We start from the raw sequence: 14,948 nt of genomic DNA, 5'->3' as shown, positions 1-14,948 counted from the left end.
TTCTTGCTGTTGTTGTTGTATTTACATTGCTTTTGTGGTTGTTGTTGTTGTTCTAGTTATTGTTGTAAGTGCTGTGATAGCTGCAAAGTTCTAAGTAAACGTCCTCCCACCTCAATGCAACTTCACCTCACCCTTCTCCCCTTATGTTTATATGAATATGAATTCCAACCATCTGTTAAACAAGTTGAACACTCATAGCAGCGAAGCTATGGTATATTACCATATGCTCACACGCAACAGGGATGTGCTTAGCTATGCCACTTACATATATATATATATGTGTGTGTGTGTGTGTGTGTGTGTGTGTGTGTGTGTATACATATATACATATATATATGTGTGTATATATGTATACATATATGCACATATATATATATGTACATACATATATATAGATATATACATATGTATATGTATATATATATATATATATATATATATATATATATATATATATATATATATATATATATAAGTAAATGTTAGAGGTAATACTATCAACAATTATATATATATATATATATATATATATATATATATATACGTACTCATATTTTTACGTTTTTAAGTATGCATGTACATTTATAAATGAGTGTTTATGTATATACATGTTTGTGCGAATGAATGTATGTACATATAGTATCTATTCGTGTGTGTGTGTGTGTGTGTGTGTGTGTATTTATATATATATATGTGTGTGTGCCTGTGGGTGGGTGGGTGTGTATATAAGCGAGCAATTTTCGGTGTATGTTAGTGTCTCTGCATATATACATACGTACTTCTGTACATCCATGTATGCTTTCTACATACATATGCATATATAAATATGCGTTGTATATATACGTATACATATGTATACGTATTTATGTGTGTGTATGTGTGTTTATATATATATATATATTTATATATATACGCACACAAACACACACAGGTATACATATGTATACCTATATATGTGTGTGTATGTGTGTTTATATGTATTAATATATATATTTATATATATACGCACACAAACACACACAAACACACACAGAAAGAAAGAGAGAGACAGAGAGACATTAATTGACACACTGACAGAAACAGACAATCCAACAGATGTGTGTGCGTTTATAAAAGAACGTTTTCAAGTGTTGTTACTGATAGTCCATAACATCACTTAGAAGATATTTTTCAAAGTCTCTCCTTTCTATTCACAATATAGAAATTGTTTATGATGTGTCCAAGACATCACAAGAGCTTTCTCCATCTCTTCCTCCCGCTCACCTTTTTTTATATTCCTTCATTCTCTCTCTTTCTCTCTCCCACTCACTAACACACACACTTTCTCTATCTCTTTCTCTCTCTCTCTCTCTCTCTCTCTCTCTCTCTCTCTCTCTCTCTCTCTCTCTCTCTCTCTCTCTCTCTCTCTCTCCATTTCCTTCTACCTGTCCTGAAGCATGTAATGTTGGAACCGCACGTCTCTTGCGTTCTCTATTTCCTTCTCGTTCCCTCCTCTCAATCTCTTCATACAACCCCACATATATACGTATGTATGTATGTCTATATATATATATATATATATGTGTGTGTGTGTGTGTGTGTGTGTGTGTGTGTGTGTGTGTGTGTGTGTGTGTGCAAACATACCTAAATACGGGAGTAGGGGTGCTGAAAAGTTCCTGGCTTTGGGTCAAAGAAAATACAGGAAAATCAGTTAATTATGATTTTATCCAACACATTCCTCTTCTCGGATTCACACACTTATTGCAGAGGTCCTTCAGGTTTTCTAAGCCTTGTGAAAGGACACGGAAGGTTGGGCCTCCAACCGGATCTTTCGCAATACCCTCAAAGTCAGGACCTTTCAGTACTCACACATGTATGTATGTATGTATATATATATATATATATATATATATATATATATATATATATATACACACAGAGAAAACCCATGGCAGGACTTCTCACATGCTAAAAGGAGCAGTTAAACCCAACCACGAAGAAGTAATTCTAAAGGCACGCCGATAAAGCACTAGAAAAAAGGAATTATCATTTTTAGTCAATCCCGTACTCGAGTTTCCCTATTAATGAGCAAATAAATTAATTTGTTATCCGTAGTTCGTCAGTGGAATCGCTAAAACAATGCCCAATTGTGTAGCAATAATACGTACCGAAGAAACACGTGCGAGCTACATCTTTTATAACATTATAGATTCAAATCAAGTGCGCAGGCGCATTTACATAGACAGCAGCAAATAAAATTATATATATATATATATATATATATATATATGAATCTTTGTGTACATATAAATATATATATATATATATATATCTTAATTCGTGTACTATGTCTCTGTGCGCGTGTCTATTTCCTTGTGTGTGTATGTAATTGTGTGTGTGTGCGTGTGTGCCTTTTGTCTCTCGTCGCTCATTCAACAAGGTTACGTTGTAAACGCTTTACTGTGTTTTAATTGGAGTGTCTTGTTTCTGAGTTCAAATCCCGCCGGGACTTGATTCTTTCTTTGATCCCTGCGGTAGCCTAATGCTCGATCAACGAACTCCCGCTGATATTATGTTGTTACGTTAATTGACTGTGACCCTCCCGCCCTTCACTGACACGAGTTTTCAGACAAGTACGAAATGCACAAGCTCACATCCACTTACATACAAACACATACATACACACAAACTTGCATGATATATATATTTATATATGTATGTATGTATGTATATATTGATGTGTTTAGGCGTGTTTATGTATCCGTATATGTACATCCATATATCCACACACACTCACACTCACAACCTCACGTACACACATATTCACATACACACAGATACACACATACGTACTCACATTTGTAAGACGTGTGCAGGTAAATCGACGTGTTTGTGTGTGTGTGTGTGTGTGTGTGTCAATAAACATATGCACACACACTCACATATACATCCACGTATATACGCACTTTTATAGGATTTGTGTATATGTATGTTGATGTGTTTGCTCTTGTAAATACACACACACACACACATATATATATATATATATATATATATAATGTTATAACGGGGAAGGCCGGCTTATGGGGTTACCTTGGGCTTCCCATCTATAAGGGGTTTGGGCCTTACAGCGTATCGTCAGACCCCAAAACCTGCTGGCCTAGATACGTTGTAAGGCCAAAACCTTTACGGGCGGGAAACCCAGGGTAACTCCATAAACCGACCTCCCTCATTATTATATTAGCTGCTTTACATCTTTTTCTACAAGCGATCCTGTATACACACACACACACACACACATATATATATATATATATGATCGTAATTATGTGTGTATACTTTGGTCTACAATAGTCATAGAGAATGTTAGCAAACTTAAAAATCTATGATTTCCTGAGATCTTTACTTTCAACATCTGTTCCCCCGTCACCCTCAGCAAGTTAAATATCTTATCATACGCAGCCTCCCAAGTATTATCCATCATTCGCTTGGATAACAACTCTATCTAACTTTCTCTCGAATGTTCTGATCGTAATATATCATCTTCGATCAAAAATAACGATAAGCTTTTACAAACAAGCATTCAAGCGCACGCACACACACACACACACACACACACACACACACACACACACACACACACACACACACACACACACACACACACACACACACACATGCACACAAATACGCACCCATAAAGTAAAATAAGAACAGAGGTTTACTATTTTCTGTGTAGATATATGTTGCCGACCTGTGCAACTCATTCATCTGTAAAATGAATTTAGCCATGCGAAAATACCATTTCCAGATTTTGCAATGCTAAACGAATTCTTCTCTTGTAAAATAAATAATTGACTCAAACTTATCAGTAAATAATTTCGTCTTAAAAAATAAAAACGGATGAAATAATATGCGCAGAAAATTAATTCAAACGAGTTTTACAGAAAGGGTAAAAAATGAAAAACTAAATGAACATTTGTGAAAATTTTGCAGCGAAAATTTAAATAAATCTTGAAAATATTGTTTGTTTATCCTCGCGCGTACGTTGATCTTTAAAATCCCAAATAAGGACGATGACTTGAAGTGATGTACCACGGGTTACGACGTACCTTAGGAAACGTCTTACCACTAGTCATATCATAGGTATTTTGCGGGTTACTTTTTTTTGCCCTTGCTTATGTATTTCGCAGTTAACTCTTTACTTCTGGCTATGATGTAGGTATCTTCTAAATAACTTTTTGCCTTATTTATGATGCATATATTTTGCAGGTAGCATTTTATCATTAGTTATAACACGAATATTTTGTGAATAACTAGTTACCACTGCTTACGGCATAATTATTTCACAGGTAACTCTTTTACCACTGGTTATGACATATGTACGTCGTTAATAGCTTTTTATCATTATGGTCTAAGTATTTTGCAGGAAACACTTAACCATTGGTCATAACTTAAATATTTTGTAAATAACTTTTGGCCACAGTTTATATCACATCTATATTGCCGGTAAGTTTCTTAACCATTGATTATGACATAACTATGTCGTAACTTTTAGCACTGTTTACGACGTATCTATTTCGCAGGTAACTTTTACCAGTCGCTATGACATATTTTGCAGAGAACCTTCCCTAAAACCACATGAACTGGAGGTAAGTGGAATGATGTGAAAATCACAGTCAACCATTACCAACATCTACCCAACTCTACATCCGGGTGGGGGCTTAATATTCATCAAACGTGCACGGAAGAAACGAAATGATGCCCGTGTTATTCTCAAGGACATTGATTACACAAGTGATCGAAACCGTATTGACGGTTCCGAATTGGCCGCATTTAAGATTTATTTAACAATTCTCACACGAAGGGTGGAGGCTGGAATGTCATGTAGGGGTTATAAATCATGGCCGGCCAAAAAGGGCCTCGTGGAAACCTGTGAATACTTGAGATTGTTGTTTGGCATCTCGGGCGGGGTGGATGATTGCTAACAATTTATTACAATTTTCTGACAAGAGGGACAAAGAGCGACATTTAGTCGTGTTCAAGGTAAGAAATGGGGTGGCGAGCGGGTAGTTTCGGAAAACATGAGATGAATAAATGGCTTTTTTCGAATGCTATGATGGTTAGATATGTTTTTATTTATATATTTGTTTTGTTATTATTTATTGTTTATTTATGGTAAAAAAAAGTTAGTTCAGCGTTGTGGTGAAATGTTTGTTCGACGATGTTGTTGGAATGTTATACAATGTTCGCTCTGATTCTTTATGCTCTGAGTTCTAATCCCGCCGGGGCTAGCTTTGCCTTTTCATCTTTCCAGTGATCGATAAATTATATAGATAGCTGGATAGATGGATTGTTCTCCGACGATTTCGACGATGAGGAATCAGTTGTTCGATTAACTGAATCATCTACCCCTGAATTGATTTATAAGTGGTTGAGTATTCCGCAGGCACGCGTACCCTTAACGTAATTCTATGACAGAATTAGAGTGGTACAGTATAGGACAAGACTGTACTTTTTTTAATTACAAATATAATGCATCTGACAGGCTTCGGTACAGTTTCCATCTATTGTCTTTCATTCGCAAAGTATAAAGTGACCCGGAACTAAAAAAAATTACATCTGTCCAAAATCAACGCTGTAGGATCGAATCCGGGACCTCTTGGTTGTAAAGCAATGGGGGTACATCCATTTAGATGCACCCCCTATTCTACAAATACAATTTGCAGAAAAACAACAACAACTTTAATATGCTTGATCATACATCTATCGGAATATATTTTAAAGTGACGTTATAGTAGACTGGAATAAAGTATGAAACCATAATTTTATCATAACAACAGTACCATATTTCAACTATATCTTCTTTCAGATCAACTTTATAATTGTATCTGTTTTGGTCAATTGCGATACTGGATGTGACACTCATGCCTCTGGCTGTGATATTTTGTGCAACTGCAATCACCCATCAAGGTGACGCTCCACCGTTATGTTTTTGGTGTCATCCACTCGTTGCAAATAGACGTTAACATCCCTTTAATTTTTGTAAAAGAATTTTCATTTAGATATTTTTAAATGTTTCTTAAATGTAACAGATTCATTAAATAATGCAAGACATATATCATGTGTATGTTATATATCATGTGTATCATGTGTAGGGGCTGTAATAAAATGATGTGTCGCTTCCACATAACTGCCGACGTCTCGTAAACCATTTATCGTAAATTTGTGCAACAATCTGTGATTATTTGGTTTGCTTCCAATATTTTATTATTAGTAACAGTTATTGTGCTCAGCGGTCTCCCTAGACTATAGCACACGGTCTCCCATTTGTAATACAACCGTGTTAGAAGCAAGGAAAATTTTGATGCATTTAAAAATAAAAAAAAACGTGAATGATGTGCTAGTAAATGCGGCATTGTATGTCCCCCCGCCGTTTGTAACTGATTATTTTTCAACTCTTCCATTTAATAAGTTGGTGAAGCCTCCTCTGTTAGAGTTCACCCCAGAGGATTATGTGAATATAAACGGATGGTTTCTTACCGGCAGAAGATACGCTGAAAAATTAGATACAGAAAGAGAAGCGAGATGAGTTGTGAAAGTAGAGATTATTTTTTTGTCATGAAACAATTTGTAACGTAAAGCGGGGTTTCAAAACATTTAACGTTGTATTGGTTCTTTAATCTTTAAGGAATTGTCAGTGATTTTAGAAATTCAGAATACACAGAATAGACAGAATATACGCAGAAGTGGCAGTGTGGTAAAAAAAGCTTGCTTCACAACCACATGGTTCCGGGTTCAGTTCCACTGCGTAACACCTTGGGCAAGTGTCTTCTACTATAGCCTCGGGCCGACTAAAGCTTTGTGAGTGGATTTAGTATAATAGCAGTGTAGTAGGTATCTGAGTTCCACCGTTAGAATAAAGATAAAACGTTTTATTTCATATCTCTTAAATTTTCTAAATTTATATATATATATATATATATATATATATATATATATATATATATATATCGCGCGCGCGCGCATACAAACACGCACGCACATATTTGATGCATTTGTCTCAGTAGTCAGTGAGAATCTGCCAACATTGTGAATGCTGTCCCTCATTATCTGAGAGAATAATGGTTTCTTTTTAATTTCTTTTTTTAAGCAGTCAGAATTAATATTTCAGACTAGAACCCCAAAATAGGAACAAGACTTGATTTTTAACAGCAAATCCTGTGAAAGAAGAGCGCAGAATATGTGACATTTTTGCAGAAAATTGGTAAATTTTTTGTAGTTTATTATTGTTGCTTGCTTTTCTTTTCTTTTCTTTTCTTTCTAGATTTTTCATCACCTGACGCAATCGTAGGGACGCCATCGTGAAATACCACGTATCTGCGACATTCTAGACATAGTGAAAACCATTCTCTCCTCTAAATCTAAACACTGCGAAATGTCTTCCAGAAGGAAATCAAGAGAGCAAAATGGAAAAAAAAGAGAAGAATCTGGTTCTTCATTTATCGGTTCCGAGAAATTGAACAACAAAGTTGACCTCGGTGGAATTTGAACTCAGAGTGCCAAAATGTCTATCATAAGATATACTATCCAACACTCTGCCGACTCACCAATCAGGAGTCTGTTTTGCTTTGTGATTCAATAAATAACAAGAAGTGGATCTTTTAAAGATACTCTAACTAGAAATTACCCCCCCCCCAAAAAAAAAGAACAAATCTACCAACTACATGCATGAGAATACATACATAAAGCAAAACATCCAAATCTGCACACACACACACACACACACACATATATATATATACAAACAAAAATACCCTGTTGTTGATGTTGAAATTCCAATGAAGGAGCCTTGAATCTAGGTTAGAAACCGGTTCTTTCTCTATTGGCAAGAAATCTTAAATGTACCGAGCGTAAATGATAAGTGGGGCAGTGTGACAATGTATTTAGATGTTGTCTGAACGGTCAGATCTACAATATTTTAGCTGTACAGAACAAAAGGTAAATATATATTTAAATGTTTTGCTTGGTTGTGTGTATATAAGACAACCCGAGCGTGTATCCTTAACAGTCTGACGATATGTAAGTGTGTATGACTATATAAATATATGTGTGTTTGTGTGTATGTATTTATGTATGTATGCATGTGCGTGTGTATGTGTATATATGTATATATATATATATATATGCATATATACACGCTATGTATATATGGATATACATACGTATATACTTGCATTCCCATCAAGCAGATTTATATAAATTTAAACGTTTTGTAAGAATATCTCTATGTATACTCGCATGTCTAACTACACACACACACACACACACACACAATTAATTGAAAGTATATATGTGTATATATATATATATATGCACACACATACATATATATATAAATATGTGTGCGTGTGTGTGTTGAAGCATATCTACAAATACATATATTTGTGTATATGAATATGTCGTTATTCTTCCGTATATAAACGTGTTGCTCTCCATAGTTACATGTTAAAACAACACCGCCAAACAGCTCAGTCTGTTACAGACATTATTCTCGCCGCCATATTTTTTCTTTATAAGTGGCGCTGTTAGAAAGGAGCTGAACAGATTCATCATCTGTTTTGTTGAACAATTGCTGTCTTGATGATTTAACCAGAGAGTCACGCGGATCCACGTTTATCTTGTCTCTTCAATTGGTTCGGGTAACATGGTAGTAATAGCGACTTTAAAGGTGTGTGTTGTGTGTGAATCTGTGTACGCGTATGTGTGTTTTGTGTGTGTGTGTGTGTGTGTGTGTGTGTGTGTGTGTTGTGGCGTTGGTGTAATTGATGGTTAATACAAAACTGTTTAACAGTGTACCTCTATCGATGGTTGGCACTTCTGCCTGGAATTCATTGTTGTCATCATCATCATCACCATTATCATCTTCATTATCGTTGTGGTCGACGTCATCATCATCCTCATCATCGTCTTAGTAGTCGTCGTTGTTAGCCTTAGGGTCTTCCAGCTCCCACTCTATTTGACCCAGGGCAGCACTATCCCCTCCATGCACTTTATGCAGGCTTGTGTGTCCGGAGGTTTTATTCTCCTCTATTGCATTTTTGTTCCATTATACATACATACATACATACATATATATATATATATATATATATATATATATATATATATATATATATATATATATATATATATATCTGTAGTGTCAGATCGTATCCAAGATTACTTAGGGCAAGCTCTTCTGCTCTCGTCTCTGTAAAACCATAAAACCATATCTCCCATCTGTTAATACACGTGAGATGGGTTATGTTGTCTGATGGTACATTGGAAATCTCTCGCAGACACATATCACCAAACTAATACAAACGCTGAAGTAGAAATGTTGCAGAAACTTCTCTAAAACTTTATTTGTTATATATTGCAATTTTAATAAAATGATTAAAAAAAAGAAAGAGTTTTCAGTTCGTTATGCTCTCCATAGAAAAAACTATTTTCAAAAGGGTTACCGAAAATATAATATCTGGTGCGGGTACTCTGAGAAATGGAATTAGTCGCTGGATTTGAGTGTCAACAGGGGCGATATAATTTATTCAATCCTGAAGCTGTTAAAGTCATTTATATTTTATTGTAGTAGTTGCTCGGGTAATATTATTTACGTTTGTAGTAGTAGCATACTAGGCCAGTTTTGTGGCTGTTAGGAACATTATTTAAAAGAAGGTAAAAAAAAAATTACTTTTATTAAAAAAAACACATTTAAAAATATTATTTTCTACTCTAGACACAAGGCCCGAAAATTTGGGGGAGGGTGCCAGTCGATTAGATTGACCCCAGTACACAACTGGTAATTAATTTATCGACCCCGAAAGGATAAAAGGTAAAGTCGATCTCAGCAGAATTCGAACTCAGAACACAAGGACAGACGAAATACTGTTAAGCACTTTGCCCGGCGTGCTAACGTTTCTGCCAGCTCACCGCCTTACGGTTAAAAATATTAAATTGCCAAAGAGAAAGCTTGAAATATCTTCAGGGCCACAAGCCTTTCAGTAACTCCCTAAAAACGTATTAGCTTTTATAGCAGCCGGGTAATATCTAATAATTGTAACTCTTTCGGTTGTGTATATAAATTATTTATCTCTCATTGGATGGAGTAATTTTTTTTTTGATCCTACCTCTATTGGATCTTTAAACCCTGTGTGTGCGTGTGTGTGTGTGTGTGTGTGTGTGTGTGTGTGGAGAGAGAGATGTATATTTTTTCTATCTTTTACTTGTTTCAGTCATTTGGCTGCGGCTATACTGGAGCACCGCCTTAGAGAATTTTAGTCGAACGAATCGACGTCCACACTTATTTTCTTAAGCCTGTTACTTATTCTGCCGGTTGCTTATGTCGAACCACTAAGTTACCGGGATGTAAACACAACACCGGTTGTCAAACGGTGGTGGGGAACAAACAGACACACACACATATGTGCGTACATATCTATTTTATATACGACGGGCTTCTTTCAGTTTCCATCTACCAAGTCCACTAACAAACCTTTGGCCAACCCGAGGCTATTGTAAAAGACAGTTGCTCATAGTGTCACGCAGTGGGACTGAACCCATAATAAGTTTTTAGGAGGCAAACTTCTTACCACACAGCCACACCTACAAATTTATAATAATTATAATTATAATTTATAATAATAATAATTCGTATTCAGGATAATTAATAATTTATGCATATTATTAAGGCGGTGAGCTGGCAGAATAGTTAGCTCGCCGGGCAAAATGCTTAGTGGTATTTTATCTGCTGCTACTTTCTGAGTTCAAATTCCGCCGAGGTCGACTTCACGTTTCATCCTTTCGGGGTCGCTTAAATAGGTACCAGTTACGCCCTGGGGTTGATGTAATCGGCTTAATTCCCTCCCCCAAAACTGCCCTTGTGGCAAAAATTTGAAATCATTATTAAGGCGGTGTATTGGCAGAAGCGTTTGAGGATTGGACAGAATAGGTTCTGAGTTCAAATCCCACCGGTATTAATTTCGCCCATCACACCCTTTTATGGTTAAGTAAAAGAAAAGACCCACACATTTCTACGTTTCGTGTTCACTTCTGACATTACCTTCGCCTTTCATCCTTTCGTGGGTCGATAAAAAGATTACCAATTCAGTGTAGTGGTGGTGGGGCGCTATTCGTTATGGTATCTGCTTTCGGCTGTTTGCATCGGCAACGGCACTGGTGCCAAGCTGTACTGGCCCAAGTGGGCGGCCCCTTTTCTTTGGATAAACATCAATGTCAGAGAGAGGAGAGACTGCAGGGGCAATTGCCAGCGCCTACATGTCTACATGCATGGTTAATCTCCACTGACAGGCCCTATCCTCTTCTTCTTCTTCTTCTTCTTCTTCTTCTTCTTCTTCTTCTTCTTCTTCTTCTTCTTCTTCTTCTTCTTCTTCTTCTTCTTCTTCTATGATGTATAATGTTTAATAAATATTTGTTAAAGCGTATAAAAGACACGAAATGTTGGGTAAAAAAAATGGTGTTGGAAGGAATATTATGTTTACCTTCGCAACAAGAAAAGGTTCAGGGTTTTAGAAAAAGCTCAGGATTAAACTCATTCACCAGACATATGGGGAGTTCTCCACCATCACCCCCTCTCTCTCATTATATACCTACACTCGAACATACGTATATATACAGATACATACGTATATATTAATATATATACATACGTATACATATATATATATCAATATATATATATATATATATATATATATATATATATATATATATATATATATATATATACGTATATATATATATCAATATATATATATATCATACGTGTGTGTATGTGTGTGTATATATACATATATTTGTATATGTGTGTATATATATATATATATATATATATATATATATATATATATATATATATACAGAGAGAGAGAGAGAGAGATACACACACACAAATATTAATAAATATTGTATATTAAAGGATTGTTAGCTATTAATCTATAATTTACATATATCTAAGTGTGTGTGTGTGTTTTTGTATGGGCATATATAATAGACACGCACACACACGCATATATATATGTGTGTGTGTGTATGTATATGTATATATTCTTACATGCTTAATACATAACACATACACACACATAAATATATATCTATATGTGTGTGTATGCATATACATAAAAACGATATGTATATATATATATATTTATGTACACACACTCACACACGCGCGCATGATGGTAGAAGGAAAGTGTGAAGGAAGGTGAGGGAAGGTGAGGGAAAGAAAAACAAAACCCTGCTAATTCCATGTTTCAGTGTGATGTCTGGTTTATGTTTAATGAAAGGAAGTTGAATCAGTTGCTGGAATACATCCGGAATTGCGAAGATTATTCGGCTCATTAGAGATTCTGACGCAACCGACGGTAAAATGTAGAATTAGCTGGGTGGAGGTGAGAGGATTTAGGAACAGAATTGAAAAGTCTGTGGAGAAAAATCAGACAAGTGTTGTTCAAAAATATATGTAGTTGAGTTAAATGTATTATTGGGGGTAGAGAAAGATAGGTGGGGGTAAACGGCGAAAATGGTGAAGACATATGACAACCAGAAAGATATTAATATCGGTAAGGGAGTGAACGAATAACACCCTCCTGATTTTCATCATCATCATCGTCAGCAGCAGCCTCTGAATATCACTGTCTCGAGTCCTAGGACCCAATGAGGTGGTTACCCGGTTTCGAAGGTGTATAAGCGACCAAGAAAGGGACACCAGTCTGTCTATTGCTGGGTTAATCGTTGGCAGCTGAGTAGACAGGAGCAAAATGAAATGAAGCGCTTCGCTTAAAGCCACAACGCACCGGCCGGTCCCCGAATCCAACGCATCATCTCCCGATCTTGAGTTTAACTCTCAAACCACTTGGCCACATGTCTTCATTTCTCGAGATTTTAGAGATACAAAATGGGGCGGTAATGAACCAATTTGTCAAAGTTGTGCTTTTAGCATCTTAAAATCCGAAGAACGAAATTACCATTTATAAGAATGAGGACGAATTACTTTCACGTTTTGTTGATTAGGAGTTTCCACCATTATATTCAGATGTAGGAATCGTGACATATTCCTGAACAAATCATATAGCTCCTTTTGAACATTTCATTCGCTTCGTAGAAATAATTGTTTTTGATGACAGGAAGCTTTTGTGGGGAAAATAGATGAGAGCCAGTCTTTAAAATAAGTGAGATACCAACGATCGTAGTACTTCACTAGTACTTTATTTTACCGACCTTGAAAGATGGAAAAGTCAAAGTGACCTCGGCTAGATTTGAACTCAGAATGCTACAGTGCCGTAAAAAAATACCACAAAAGTCGTATTTTCTGACGCTGTAACGATTCTACCAGCTTGCAGCACTTGGAATAACAATGGAAATGGTTATTCAATTAAAATGAAACATGTTTTTATAGAGGTAAAAAGTTCAAAGAGGCTTATCTGCTACGTAATCTATGTTAAGGCTACACAGTAGAATGTATATTTGTGTAAAACGCAAAGCATTCATGTTTATACAGAAAAAAAAAAAAATTGGAATGCGGGAGGGGAAAATTTTTGGAATCGGTGAAATACCAAACAAACATGCAAATAATAATTACAACGGTTTGATATGCAGTTTCGTCTTGATTTTTTTTATTAACTAGAAGAAAATAAGGGAAAATAATACAATTAACAAAAAGACACCTATACATACCTATAAATGCATGTATATATATACATACATATAAACATAAAAACACACAAGTACATATATGTATTTCTATAATATACATGTGTATATATATATATATATATATATATATATATATATATATATATATATATATATATATGTATATATATATATATATATGTATATATATATATATATATATATATATATATATATATATATATATATATACATATATATATATATACATATATATATCTTTATATGTATGTATGTATAAACATATATAAACACATGCATACACGTATTTGCGTGTGTATGTAGGCTTCACGTTGGGGCGTATCAACAATACCGATAGCACACATTCATTCGCTTATTCGAATGTGAAGTTTTACGCCATCTTTACACCAAGTCCCCTTCTAAATTACGATCCTCGCCTTTAGAGATATGGCATTAAAGGGGATCCCAACGCAAAACATTAACACCCCAACTTCAAATAAAGGGATATATATCGAAACCAAAAGGAAAAATATTTGCCTTTGACTTCAAATGAATGAAGTTTCTTTGAAATAAAAACAATCGGCGAGAAATTTTTATCAAAAGCAAAATATAAGACATTCAAGTGGTTTGTTTGTTGGGGCTTATTGATTTTAGAAATAAAATATTTTGATTTTTCTTGATTAGTTCTTGAAAAGAAATCACATTGGCATACATGTTTGTGTTTTAGTCTGTGTGCGAGTGTATATATATATGTAAAAGAGTATACATACATATATATATATATATATATATATATATATATATATATATATATATATATATATATATATATATATATACTAAAGTGTGTGTTTAAGTATTAGATTGTGCGTGCATGTTTGTACGTGTGTATATATATTTGTGCTTGTGCGGTATCTGTGTCTGTGTGGTAAAGCAGTGTCGGGTCTCGTTATGACATCACTAAAGGATATTTACAAAGGAATTTTGCATACGTACTCATATGTACGTGCGTGTGTATATGGGTACGTATATATATATATATATATATATATATATATATATGCGTTTATACACATACGTATCTTCTACTTACTTCAGCCGTTAGATTGTGGCCATGCTGGGGCGTTCTTTTCCTCAACATCATTCGACTTCGTTTATTCTAATCTCTTATTACACCTCAGCTTTTATAACACGTGTATTATTTATATTTTTCATTTTCTATTTTTTTTTTATTTTCTATATTTATTTCACCAAAA

Source organism: Octopus bimaculoides, chromosome 20 (genome assembly GCF_046866305.1).
Source record: "Octopus bimaculoides isolate indiv1 chromosome 20, ASM4686630v1, whole genome shotgun sequence".
Classification (NCBI taxonomy): domain Eukaryota; kingdom Metazoa; phylum Mollusca; class Cephalopoda; order Octopoda; family Octopodidae; genus Octopus; species Octopus bimaculoides.
Note: the sequence above shows the minus strand (reverse complement) of the source record.